Below are 15,016 nucleotides of genomic sequence, written 5' to 3' on the forward strand. Positions count from 1 at the left end.
AATTCCAAGAGCCAAACACTGGAAAACAGTTTGAGGATTCCTTTTTACCCCAGGTTATTTGGGCTCAAATATTTCGGGGAGTGGCATACGACTTCCTTAGATAACTGAGGCAAGCGGGAAACGGCAAAGACAATCATAGCCTGCAATGTGAGAGACCCTCTGACAGCCTAAGTGAGATTAACAAGGTACCTTCACCTGACAATGTGCAAGTGGAAGGAGCTACCCAAGGCACCGAGTAATTCAATCTGCCCCTTAACTAGCAAATTATTTAAATCTAATTTTGCCCGGTTGTCTTCATAGGGCATGTCTATCCTTGCTAGCTGGTTCAGTCTCCTTTATCCTAAGCAGTGTGCCATGAGAACATACCAGACTTGTCAATCTACCACACCTTAGCTCTGAACAGTACATTATATTTTGAAAACCCTACACACAGTTCATGGGGCAAAAGTACTTTATTACACAGATCACAGGACATGGTCATGTGTTAAAGGCACAACATTTTGGCAAATATCATGAGTGAAAATTACAGAAAAAGAATTAGTCAATGCATATAACTTGCCCAACATTTGCCTACCTGGGAAACGAACCCAGGGGAATCCAGGGGAGATCCCATGATCCCATGATACTCTTCACAAAGAGAATGGAGTTTCTTGCAGTGTCAGACCAACAATCATCCAAAATAACATTGGTTATTTATTTCATGGCTATTTGTGGGACCTTACTTTCCTAAACTGGCTGCCGCATTTGGCCATGACAGTCACAGTCAATCCACTTTACAACAACAACAACAAAATTACATTTGTAAAGTGCTTTTCACGTTGGAAGGATGTCACAAGGTGCTGAACAGTCGGGAATCAGGACCCGAGGGTGGGGGGCAGGGTTGGGGTGAGGGAGGGCAGAGAGGTAGGAGGGCAGTTGAAAGCACGGTCAAAAAGGAAGATCTTGAGTCATGCTTTGAACAGGAAAGGGAGTGAGCAAGGTAAAGCGATTGTGGGATGGAGTTCCAAAGAGTGGGGGCAGAGAGGCTGAAAGCCCAGTCGCTGATGGTAGGGCGGGACAGACGGGAGACATGGAGCAGGCCAAGCCTGTTGAACAGAGAGAGCAGACGGTTGATAGGAGTCAGCAGGTCAGAGATGTAAGAGGGGGTGAGGCCATGGAAAGCCTTGAAGATGAGGATGAGGATTTTGAATTGGATCCTCTGAGGGATGGGGAGCCAGTGTAGCTGGGCGAAGGTTGGGGTAATGGAGTCATGGAGCCTGACACAGGAAAGGACATGAGCTGCAGAGTTCTGGATGATCTGCATACATGGAGGGAAGAGTTGGGGAGATCGACAAGGAGAGACTTTCTGTCGTCAAGCCTTGAGGTGTTGAATGCATGTATGAGGGTTTCAGAAGCCTGAGGGATGAGGCAGTGGCAGAGTCAGATAATGCTGCGGAGATGGGGAAGGCAGAGTGAGTTGTGGCACAGAAATGGGCGAGAAAGGACAGTTGAGGGTCGAACAAGACGCCCAGGTTCCTGACTGGCTTAGTGAGGTGGAGTCTGCATCCGTGGCTGCTGATGCTGCCAGTGCCTCAGTATAACACGTGAAGCACTATCTCTCGATGCGAAAGGCTCTGTATCAATGTAAGGGTTATTATAATTATGATTGCAGGCTGAAAATAGTGGAAAATAAAGAAGTTTTAATATGAAGGAACATATTCCCAATTTTATCTGCTTTCCAATCTGCCATGTTGGTCCATTCTAGACTTGAATGTAAGACTTTTACACCAACATGTATCAATTGTAAATTAGTACTGGTCTTAAAGCAATCTGAAATAATCAAAATTATAATACAAACGGTGCTTTACACCTCACCTGTTAATGAGGGCCAATTAAGGTTTTTACAGTGATAAAGTCAATTTATTTATACCCCTAAAAAGGCCAATGGAATTTTGCTGGGATTTTAAGACTGGTTACCTAATCTTACTCTCAAAGTTCCATCATTATAGCCATTAACTTTGGCATCCACAGGGTTTCAAGTAGAATGGACAATTTTAGTTTCAAAGCAAAATAATATCATGCAAACACAGCAATATTTGATGTATATACATGTATTTATGATTTTTATTTTTGTCTTAGCCGTGAGAGACACAAACATTAAGTTATTACTAATGCTGTCCTGAATTTTCAACAATTGTAATATAAATAAGTTCCGACAAAGTGGAGATCAGTTAGGAAAATTCTGTGCAGTGAAGAAGAATTATGAGAAAGAACAAGTTAGCACTTGGGTGGACACATATTTACTGGAACAAGCTGATTCAATTGTTCAAGTGAGCATTGAAAGAATTATGCTATTTATACCCTCACTCAAAATAACTTATTTGTGTGAAAACTATGGTCTATTAACTATTTTTACATAAAACAACTATGTGTTGAATATATTTGTATGTGCTAAGGCAAATAATGCGTGAAAGGACTGTCTTGCTTAAATAAATCCTGTCTTGCATGGCAATGTCATGAATGAACCATTGAATGAAAGTTACCCCCTCCTTTGCCTCCTTCAAAGCCCATCTCAAGACCTTCTTCTTCGACTGCGCCTTTAGTCATTCTCCTACCCCCACCCTCCCTGTCTCCATTATCTCTCCCGATCCCAATCCTCAGTTCGGGTGTGCATTCTTGAATGTCCAGCACTTTGGGATGTCCTCCTGACATGAAAGGCGCTATACAAATATAATTTGTTGTTGTTGAACCAGAGAATGTCCAGAAGTACAGATACACTGAGGTTGAAAATGCAACATTCACAAACTCGATTTCACAAGCATCCACTCCTGCTGGGAATTGATATGGATTTTTCTGAACTGTGGAAACTATAAAAGTAGAACCTGTTGAAGTTCCATTTCCATGGGTGGATGAGACTCACTTCTAGTTAATGGTTGGAGTTGCGATTTGTGACTCCAAGTTGCTATTTTTACATCCAGGTAGTGAATCAAATTTGCAACTTCACTCGTCTATTGTTGTACAGATTACAGTAATCATTGAGCTTCTCGTAATAACAGGTCACTTGAACACTCTTTTTATATTGTTGTTTAATAATTGTTAACTTCTTTCCAAGGTTCTTTCTTACAATTCATTGAACATGAGATTATGGCCAATTATAAAAGAAACTTTCTCTCTTTACCCTTTGCTTTCACCAAGAAATAATCAAGTGAGTGGAAGTAGGAAATGTGTAAAGGTGACTTGGGACAAAAGGGCAAATGGAATTTCAAAAAAGTGACATTTTTTTGTCTGGTGCATTCAAAAGGATTTTGAATAGATTTTTAAAGTAGCATAGAAATATTGTTGGGCAAGAGATAAATCAAAATAAATACTGTTATAATGTCCACTTGATAATTGCTATTTCAGACAAAGCTATATTCTATAGTTGCTCAAATGCACTGTTGACTTACTATACTTTATTTAATACACTTACTCATACACTAGATCACTTAATGCACTTACTATTGAGTTTCATCAGTAGCAAATGTTTCAGTGTGTAGAAAACTACAACTGTCAACACTTAAGAGTATCAAAATAATAAGAGAGAAAGCATTCACTCAAAACACCTAAACCGATTGATAAAACAAATCTTAATTGATCTCAGCAAATTTTACTCTGTTTAATAAATTTATAATCAAGGTAAATTGGTCTCCTAATAGTTTGAATTTTCGGTATGTTATGCTCTATTATATTCATCACACACTACAGATAATGCTGCTTTATTGCATGCCTATATCGATTCCCTTTATCGACCACTACTAAGTTGAAAATATATTCTTCCATTTGTTTTTCTCCCTTGAATAACATTCACTGTATTATCAATCCATAGAATGATACCGCATTTGGTAGTCAAGATTGCGTCAGAAGCAGTTCATGTGATTGAATATTTCTGATAGGCATATAATTCAATTGACAGTGCTAGGGATGAATTTGTTTTCCTTGTGCGTATGGTAAGAACGCCCACAGGTAATCTCTGGCTTGAGTCTGCAGTGTGACTGGATAGTTGAATTGTTGGCCTGGTAATGCAAACATTATGCCTCAAACAAAACCCTCCATTGACCCATGCCAAGCCAGGTTTCACTCTCACTTTCTGTATCGTAACAGATATCAATTTATTTTAATATCAAGCAAATAACTTTTCATAATATTCCCAACTATAAAATGACTTTCAGCTGTAAAATGCATATTTGTAGGAATGTTTGGTTACCTATTCCCATATTGGGGTTCAAATTGCAACAATTCCTAATGGGAATCATTATTGGCGATTCTGATTCACAAACAGAGTCAGCTTTTGGTAACAGGAAATATCTTGTGCTGATCTGCAGTAACTTCCCTCCTGCAGATCTATCTACCTGAGGAATGACAATTTGTGCGTCAGTATGATCTACTTCCCTTTATCAAAAGGAGTTGTTGTTTGGGACACAGAATCATTAACAATTTCAGATTGCTTTACACTTATGATGCAGTACTAATTGTTGCTTGTTTGCAGCTTTGTACACATGTAAAGTAAAACATGAGTGGTCTCTATCTATGTGTCATATATATTGTATGAACCTAGAGTATGGGTAATCTTAAACTGCAAGAGTTTGGAATATAATAGAGCAATTGTTTGTGAACAAATACATGAGAAACAGTTACTACAAATATATCAGTGTTCCAAAGTACTCTGACTAGGCCAGATGCCTATTGAATCATTAAGAGTGTAAGCACTCTGATGAACTGAAACATTTATAGTGCTTTAAAATGGGTGCAGAGTTAAAAATGAATCAAGTGAAACCACACAGTAATGTAATTATTACAGAGTATACGCCAGGAGGGATTATAATGCCAAGGCATATATTTAAAAAATAAAACCAGCTGATGCTACAAATGTACAGCAGATTGCTTAGCATCTGAGAAATAAAATACAGGTTAATGTTCTCTGTATTCCAAGCTACCTGAATTTCTCAAATTCTGAAAAAGATGCTTCTGGAAATGTTCTGGTACATGTTTATCTAATACCACCCTACCTTGAGGGTTTTATCTTTGGTGGGGTTATGGACACCTCCAAGTATCCCTGACAGGTCAGACTACACCAAAACTACATTGCATTACTTTTACATTCCCCATATTACAAAGATTACAAAGAACCCTTTGTATGCCACTCGGTCCATCCAGCCTGAGATGCTGTTTATACTACACACGAGTCTTCAACCATTCCGTACTCCTTCCATATCCTTCTATTCCCCTTTTTCTCATGTGAAAGTCTAGCTTCCTGTTGCATGCATCTACACTGTCTGATTCAACCATTGCTTCAGACAGCGAGTTCCATAATCTGCAGGGTATCTCCTTAGATCAACCTCAGCCCCATGGTCCTAGCTGAGTCCCTCAGTCTTAGTTCAGTGCTTTGGACCTACCTTCTAAGTCTAAAGTTTCACTCAATCTTAGCCTTCAGACCATTGTCTTAAAATTTAAGATCTGACAGAATTAAGTGTGCAGCCTGGCTCAATGGTGGCACTCTTGCCTCAGAGTAAGAAGTTTACAGGATCAAGCTCTGTCTATGAACTTGAAATCACATAGTTTAAGGTGACACTCCAATGCAGTGCTGTGGGGTGTTGCATTGTTGGAGGTGCCGTCCTTTGGATGAGATACTAAACTGAGGTCTTGTCTGTCAGTTCAGGTGGACATTAAAGATTTCATTGGCACTATTCGAAAAGAGAAGGTAATTTCTCCCAGAGTCCTGGCCAACAATCCTCCAAATAAAAAGTTGGTTACTCACTCCGTGGCTGTTTGTGGAACACCCTATGTGCAAACTGGCTGCCATGTTTGCCCACAAAATGCACAGTCATCCTACTTTACAGTATATCCCGTACACAACCTAGGCGTCAGGTTCGACCTCCAAATATCCTACCTCCCCCATATCTGGTCCCTCACCAGCATGGGGGTATGGGGGAGGAAGGACAGCTGGGGGTCAAACTGGACGCCTAGATTGTGCACTGGTTTGATGAGTCTGAGGGAGAGCCAAGAGAGGTTGAGGAGTTTAGATCCACAGCAGTGAAGATGTTGATGGGAGCCAAGGACTATGGCTTCTGTCTTGTCCATATTCAGCTGCGGGAAGTTTGCACTCATCCAGGCCCTGATATCTGCCAGACAACTGACAGAACATCAGCAGACCTGGAGTTGGTACTGGAGGAGGCAAAGTAGATTTGTTGTCATCTAAATACATGCCCCGTGTCTGTGGATGACATTGCCCATAGGGAGCATATAGATAAGGAAAAGAAGATGGCCAAGAATGGATTCCTGGGGTACCCTGCAGGTGATGGGCAGGGACGGGAGGAGAAACCATTTGCCGAGATGAATGTGTCGAACATGGCAAAAAGATCCAGGATGACAAGGAGGCAGAAGGAGCCCTGGTCACAGATAGAGAGAACGTCATTTTTGACTTTGACAAGTGCTCTCTCAGTTCTGTGGGCAGGGCAAAAAACAGACTACAGGGACTCAAGGAGGGAGAGGAAAGGGAGTTGTGACTGAAGTTGACTTGTAACAATACGTTCCAGGATTTTGGCGAAGAAGGAATTTGACAATGCTCCTTCTTCAATGCATTGCTTTTTTACTGAGTGACAAACAGACAGTCAGACACAATTGGTGACTCCTTTGCACCTTTGCATATGACAGGGTTGGGGGGTTGGGGGGAGAGAAGGGAGGAAATTATCCCATCAAAATCCTGCAGGTAAACAGAATGATGTCACTTTATGACTCTGACTGTTCTGACATTCTAAGGAAGAGATAACAATGGAACAAAGATTGCACCGGTCAGTCTGACCACAGTCAGTGACTTACAAGATTCAGTGTTTTCCAATTGTTTGTGTTTCCACTATTCTCCTTCAAGGGAGGTAAGCAGGGTCTCTTTGGGGCTGAATTGGCTCCAATGTGACTCAGCTGCCAATGGAATATTGGAATTATGTCTGTGGCGGTCTCCGTAAGACGGCTCCTGAGCCAGCAGGACCACAGTACTCGAAGGCACTGTTGATGATGAACCAATCAGCCTAGCTCATCAGCAGGACTTGAAGCAGTAGGTCAGTCACTGGGACTGGGATTCTTCCTATTCTGCTTTCCTTGTAAGCTGAAGCCTTTCAAATAAAGAGGTCTAGCTGGACAAACAGCAGGAGGATTATCAATGTTAATAAGGGCAAGCTGTGTGGTTTTAGCTGGTTGTTCTCCAGCAGTAACCCACAACACAGTGCAAGCCTTGGCTTTTGCCAACCTGCATCTAAGTTTTCCGGGGATAGGCAAGCAGGGTGCATCCATTGAGAAGCGTGTGTGCACTCTGTTCCAGACAAATGGAAATTTCCTTAAATGTGTAGAACATTGTGGGTTCAAATATTAATCCGAGATCCCATCTGCTTGTTCAGGTGGGTGTTAAAGATCCCATGGCACTATTCGAAAAGAGAAGGGAGTGGGGAGTTTCTCCCAGTGTCCTGGCCAACAATTCCCCAAATGAAAGTGGTCACTTGTTTCATTGCTGTTTGTGGGACATTGCTGTGTGCAATTGTGCAGCTGCATTTGCCTACAAATACACAGTCAATCCATTTCACAGTCATTCCTGTAAAGCTCTTCAAGACACTATGATAAGGCACTATACCAAATGCAAGGATTATTAATGGAAGTCTCAATAATTTGGTCTGAGTACTCTTAAGCATGATGTGTTAGTCATGTGTTAGTCACCCAGCTGACCCCCCAAAAACATGAATTACAGGTTGGAACTAATGCATTGTAGAATCCACAGTATTGCAAATATTATTGTTGGTACATTACTATTGTCTGCTACAATTTCATTAACACTGTGAAAATTATAATTTTCTCACTCGGTATTTAGATAAGGGTGTGCACTGATTGAATTTCTTCAGCACATAGTTCAAACCTGTTAATGTTAAACCTGTTTAAATTCTAATTTCCATGAATAAATGGAATGTCAGCCAAAAGAGGGAACACAAAAAGTGTTGAAGTAGATACAACAACAAACAACAAATTACATTTGTATAGCGCCTTTCAAGTCAGGAGGACATCCCATGGCACAAAACGATACTGGCTTGGTATTTTCATTTGATAAAGCAAATAAAATGTGAAAGGACGAAACTATGTAACAACTGAAGAGAAATAATAATAATAATAAAATAATAATCTTTGCATTTGATATCGTGCCTTTCAACAAAAGACGTCTCAAAGTGCTTCACAGAATATACTCTAAAGTGAATTTACTGTATATTTTGTGGGCGAAAGATAGACAGAGAAGATGAGCTTGAAGACAAACTTTACTTGCAGCTGTTTCTAGATCCTCCCTCCGGAATTCTCAAAGTTTATCCAGTGGAAAGTAGTCCATTCTCTCCAGTAGCAGATTGATGTCATATGTCCTTGGTCGGGGACCTGGATGGGTGCCAAAGACTGACATATAAACAAAGTTCCACAAAAACATTCAAGGCCAATTCAACAAGCTGCAACAGCTGAGCTCAGAACACCTCTCACAATACAATGGGGCTTCACTGTGGAGGACAATATTAGGTCAACATTTCTGGTGACTAGCATTTGGCACCAGCCTTTTGAAACAAGTTGGAACTTGCATTGTCCATTGATTTAATATATGTCTGCACTATTTCGATAACCGAGTCTGTCTGCACAGGAAGTTTTTTCTTGAGGCGGCAATTTACTGGTGTTTCTAGAGTTTAAAATACATGAGCATTGTAAGGCCAGTGGTAAAACAATTGTGTAATGCTCCTTTTGGACTAAAATGAGCTTAATTTCAAGTGGATAACTTCTCTATAAGGCAGAGGCTGATAAGTACTGAACTGAGGAATCTGAGAGAGGCAGTTGTTCAAAGCCATCACTATCCGGAATAGCACAGTCTTGTGTGATGACAGACAATCTTCAGAACAAATAAACAAATTATATCATACATCCCAAGTCATATTTGTGCTCTCTGTGCTTCATGATACCGCATACAGTGAGACATGTTATTTCTTGTGCTGATTGTGTAAGTGTGTGTAGTGAGTCCTTTCCTATAGAAGGAATTGGAGTAAGAACATTGCTTCTGCCACCCCTCTGTACCTCAGTGCTGACTCACACTTCCCTTAATGCTTTCTCCTTTAGCTGCAAAGGATGGGATTGTCTGGGCTATGGAACAAAGGTCAGTATTGATCGATTGCTGCTTCAACAGTGATCTGTGGAACTGTTCCTTGTGATCATTTTCATCTCCTATCTGCTGTCCATTGGATTGCAGCTAATGGCCCAGATGAAGAATTATTGATACAAACATAAATGTATTTGAATGTCACTGTGCATGTAGATTTAAACTTGCACTCCCCCTTCCCATACCTGGGAGTCCAAAGATTTATCTCTAGTGGCAGAAAACCACTGACAAACTTTGCTACTGGAGATTTCAGTGTGTTATTTGTCATGTACAGATGTCCTATGACATGCAAAATTAATCACACCTTGCCAAAAATCAGCCACATTAAATGATATTTGTTTCAGTCACTTTTGATTATAACACTGGCTTTTCTATAAATATTCATTAAGGTAAACTGTTCTGGAAATCTGATCTTAGACTAAACTTTGCCAGATTGGCTGACCTCAAATCAAACTGAACAACGGGGTTCCAAATTTGGCAGAAAAAACAACTGCAAGACTAAAAATGTTTTTTTCGACCTGTCTCATTTGGTAATTCTCTTGCCTCTAAGTCAGAAGATTGTGCGTTTAATGCCCAAGTCAGGATTTTGAACTCCAATGCAGTGTTGGCAGAGCGCTGCATAGTTGGAGGTGCCGTCTTTCAGATGAAATGTTAAACCAAAGTCTTGTCTGCCTGTTCAGATGGATGGTAAAGATCCCATGGCGCTATTCGAAAAAAGTGTTTCTCCTGGTGTCCTGGTCAACAATCCCCCAAATAAAATTGTTCATTCAATCCATAGCTATTTGTGAGACATTGCTGCGTGCAAATTGGCTGCTGGGTTCACCTACAAAATACACAATCACTACACTTTACAGTAAATCCTGTGGACCACTTTGATTCCTTTCTTTGCTCCGTTCAACGGGCTCTGGTCTGCTCCATGTCTCCCGCCTGACCCGCGCTACCATTGGTGGCCAGTCTTCCAGCCTCTTTGCCCCCATACTCTGGAAATCTATCCCATAGTCCCTTCACCTCGTTTCCTCCCTTGCCTCCTTCAAAGCCAGTCTCAAGACCCTCCTCTTCGATCATGTCTTTGGTCGCCTTCCCACCTCTCTGCCTTCCCTCATTCCTACACCATCCCTCCCCCATGCTCTGGTCCTGACCCCTGACTGTTCAGCGCTTTGGGACATCCTCCCGACATGAAAGGCGCTCTATAAATGTAATTTTCTTGTTGTGGTTGTTGATACGTGAAAGATGTTATGTCAAATACAGCGTGACCAAAAAGTTATACCATTACAATGTCGAATACGTTTTAAAGAAATTATTTTTTTTTAGATACCACGACTATTTTATTATTCTGGATTTATTATAAAAGTGGTATCAGAATAGAACAATCATACAATGGAAGACTAAAATTAAGTGGGACAAGCAAAAATAACAAAATAGCACAGTTGCACAGTAGTACTTTATAATTGAATCACAGTCAATAAATAATAATAGACAGCTGATTTTCAATATATCAGGATAATATGACAATGGGATCCAGATGTGTAGAATTATTTCTAATAAATTGTTTCTAATTGCACTGTTTTTTTCATGTCAAGATATACTGGATACACCACATGAAATTGTGGGTTTCTCAGCTTATCTCATCACTGATTCTTTCTAGCACTGATTCGTATATATAATTCCATCAAGATCATAAGCACCATAGGATCAATCAGAAGATGTAGCACTGGTTATAAATACGTAGTTGTGATACTATATTTAAATAAATTTACCACATATAAGTTCAAGGCAGTGCTTCTTATACTTTATGAAGCATTGGTGACATTACTCATGAAGCATTGTGTCTGGCTAAACCCCCATGCTTGCAAATCTACAGTATATGTGGAATCAGCTGTGTGTCTTACGAATCCTTCCCACTGCCACTTTTCCAAGCATAGTGACCGTAGACAGACACAATGGTTCATGAAATGTTAGTAGCACAGCCTTGAATTTAGATTTGGTGGATCTATTTGCATATCTCAACAACTTTACTTGCAACCAGTGTCACCTATACTGATGATTCTTACAATGCTCATTGAACTATTAACTCCAAGACATTTTTGCCTGAACATCTAAGCAAATGATATACTGTGCTCTTCAGTTTATAACCATATTGAATGTAGTACATTTGTATATCATCTTCCATAAAATAACATTTTAAAAATAAAAAAAAAATAATAATTTGGTCACTCTATCCACGACTGTTTGTGGGACACTGCTGTGCACAATTGGCTGCAATGTTTTGCCCACAAAATATCCAGTCAATTCAGTTTATAGTCTATTCTGTGAAGCATCTTGAGATGTCTCAAAGACGTGATAAGGCGCTATCATTATTATTGTTATTATATCTCAGAATTAAATTCATTTGTGATTTATTCATACAATTAGTCTCATAAGTTTCATAGACCTCTCATATGTAGCATGTATAGCTAAGTCTCATGTTACCTCTTTCCTCACAATATTCTGCATAACAATTTGATATCATCTGCAGATTTAGAAATTCTACTTTTAATATTTTTATTAGGTATCAGCAATTTGGATTGTGAAGGTAAGGAGGCTTGGTTTAACTTTAAGACCAAGTGTATTAAATTTTCAAGTTGTAAGAATTTTGTTAAACTTAATTTCACTCTTAATTGGAGAATTGAATTTTTGTAGTTCTTTAAAATAATTTCAGGCCTCAGAAGTCTCAAAGCTGGACCTTGAGTAGATCATTGGTCCTGGTACTATAATTAAAACTAGCATTGGCATGGTGGTGGTGATGCCTCAGTATTGTGTGATAAAGCTTGGTTTCCAACAAGTTTTTGATCGCAATAAAGTCATAGGCCTCACAGTGAGGATTGTCCCAAGGCGGCTCTCACACACCTCTTCAGCGGAGATCTGCAATATGGTTGCTCTCCAGTCTGCTCTTTGCTTGTTGAGGAGATCAGCAAAGAGAAAATGAGGAACGTGGAGAAATATCACCCCAAAAGAACAAGAGACTGCTGCCATTGTTTTTTGTTCTTTGTGTTATATAGCCGATTTAAAGTCTTTTGCATGATCTGTTCAAATGCCTCATGACAGTCAAGAATATATAACACCCACACATTGCCATCATTTATCAAGTCTGTTACATCTTCAAAGAATTCCAAAAATATTGTTTAGCACGACTTGCTTTTGATAAGCCCATGTTGGCTTACAATTATCAGCCTTAATCCTGTCATACTAAATTGCTTCTTTATAATGGATGCCTGTGGGTTTTTGTTCCTCTATAGATGTCAGACTAACAGGCCTAGAATTCTCATACTTAGACCATTTTGGGGAAAAAGAAATTAGAACGATATTAGCTTTTTTCCAGCATTCTGGTCATTTCTCTGCATTTAATGAGCTGCAATAATTCCAGACAGTACGTCCTTTACCTTCTGTTCTTAGACTGCCGCCAGGTCTGTGCAGATGTCTCTCCATGGGCTGGCTGGTTCGGTATATTTTCAGCACACATACTGTGATACTAAAACTAGTAGTATAGTTGCTCATTCGGCTCAGTGTAACATAAGATCATAAAGAGCGGAAGGTTGTGGGTTCAAAGCTTAGTCTGTGCTGGTTAGCCATATAAGTAATAGGAGTACTACAATGGCTCCGCGCCCAGGGTTAAGGAGAAAATCAGCCAGAGGTGCTGCTCCTCGTCGCTATTGAAAGATGCTTGTCAGAAAGTTACTGTGTGTGTGTGGATGTTGGGTTAGACCCACAAACAGAGAATGACCAATTTTATTTGGGGAATTGTTGGCCTTTCCTCCCCGCAGTCAAATAGTTAACCTCTCAAAGTAATAATAAAAATAATCCCCTTGCATTTGATATAGCACCTTTTCATGTTGTTGAGATGTCTCAAAGCGCTTCATAGGATTCACTGTAAAGTAGATTGACTCCATAAGAGCTCACAATTGAATAATGAGATTTTGGAGTTGACCAGTGAACGTGGAAACAAACCTCTGTAGAAGAAAAAAGAGCTAACACCTGAAAGATGGAACAGAGGGGAAGAGAAAAATTAAGGACAACTCCATCCCACGAATGGTGGCCAATCTTTAATCATTCCACTCCTGCCTACTGCAGCTCTCTCACAACAATAGTTTGCGTCATTTCCTCTCTCCCTGCTTTCAACATTTCCTATCTCTTTAGCTGCGCTTCCATTCTCCCCCCTCAAGCCTCCCTATCCTAATCGTAATTGTTAAGTGCTTCAAGACATTCATTCTAAGTGAAAGTTGCTGTCTGTATAAGTTAAATTTGTTGATCTTGTTGTTATTAGTTGAAATATATATCCAGTATTTGATTTCCACCACATCTGTGCAAGCCAAGTTCTATCCACTTTTGCTTTCACATGTGTTCCGTAAACTTATCTTTTCATGTGAGAAAGTTTTCATTATGAAAAATAATCACAATCATTAATCATGGATTTATTAATTTTATTTTTTCCGTTTTAACACTTCAACTCTAATTGGACATTGAGTAGTGAATAGGCTCAAATGTTTTAATCAGTAAAGATGTTACAAAGAAACACACACATTTCAATTCCTTTTAATTCATATTTATTAATAACATCAGTATAAAGTATAATGTCTATATTATCTATGAATAGGACAGTGATTGAACAGTACCTATTGCATCAAAGAATGTGTTTTGTGTAGTCTCAAAACTAATAGACTGTCGTCAAGGTCGAAAGATGGAAATAAGCCTTACGGTGAACTATTGACCAAAGGTGCAATTGAAGAGATAGGTTTTTTAGAAAGGTGTGAGATAGAAGGATTTGGGGAGAGAATTCTTGAGAGCAGGTCATAGGGAATAAACTCGTAATTGCAGAATGTTTTATGTAGTTAAGAGTTGAGGAAATAACAATCATTTAGATTGTATACAAGATAACACACTATGCACTGTTAGAAGAGAAAGGCACATCATGGGTTTGTTGCAAAAACGACATCACAAAGCAAAATAGCAAAATATAAGATGTTTTCCTTTTATGTCATGCAACAACAATAATTTACATTTATATAGCGCTTTTCACATCCACATTGGGAGGATGTCTGAAAGCACTTCACAGAATGAACTGGAAGCTAAAGCTGGGAAAAGAGAAGTTTAAGGGGGAAGGGAAAGTGACTGAAAGCATAGTTGAAAAGCTAAGACTTCAGGCAGGCTTTGAAAATGGAGAGCAACGCAACAACAACAACTTGCATTTATATTGTACGTTCACATGAGGTATCGTCCCAGGGTGTTTGAAAAAGTTTCATGTCAGAAGTAGGATAGAGAAGGATGGAGTTCCAGAGAGTTCCAGAGAACTGTTGGAAGCTCACCCACCAATGGTGTGGTTAATCAGGTAGTGGATATGAAGTAGTGGATATGGTGTTTGCTGAGTGGAGGGAGTGACTGGGGCATAAGTTTACAGGACATGGGGTAAGAGGGTGGAAGGATTTGAAAATGAGGATTAGGATCTTGGATTTGATCCACTGGGTGAAGGGGATTCAGTGGAGACAGCAAAGTAAGGGGTGATTGGTTCATGTACTCTGGTGCAGGAGAGGACAGGCACACCTGCAATTTTTAGAGTGATATACATGCTGGAAAAATTGATTAATTTGATATTACCTCACACTTGTTTCTTGTACTTTTACACAATTAATTTTGTTACAAGCCTAAGCATATTGTTTTTACAGCTGTTTGCATTTTTGTTTAAAAAATGACTCACTCTTTGAAAATTGCTGAATATTAAAATAATCAAGGAAAAAAAGTTTTTAACAGAAATGTCAAAATTTGTCACATTTTGAAATTGGTGGGCAGGAGAAGTGATATTTTATT

This window comes from Callorhinchus milii, unplaced genomic scaffold (genome assembly GCF_018977255.1).
Source record: "Callorhinchus milii isolate IMCB2004 unplaced genomic scaffold, IMCB_Cmil_1.0 Scaffold1, whole genome shotgun sequence".
Taxonomy (NCBI): domain Eukaryota; kingdom Metazoa; phylum Chordata; class Chondrichthyes; order Chimaeriformes; family Callorhinchidae; genus Callorhinchus; species Callorhinchus milii.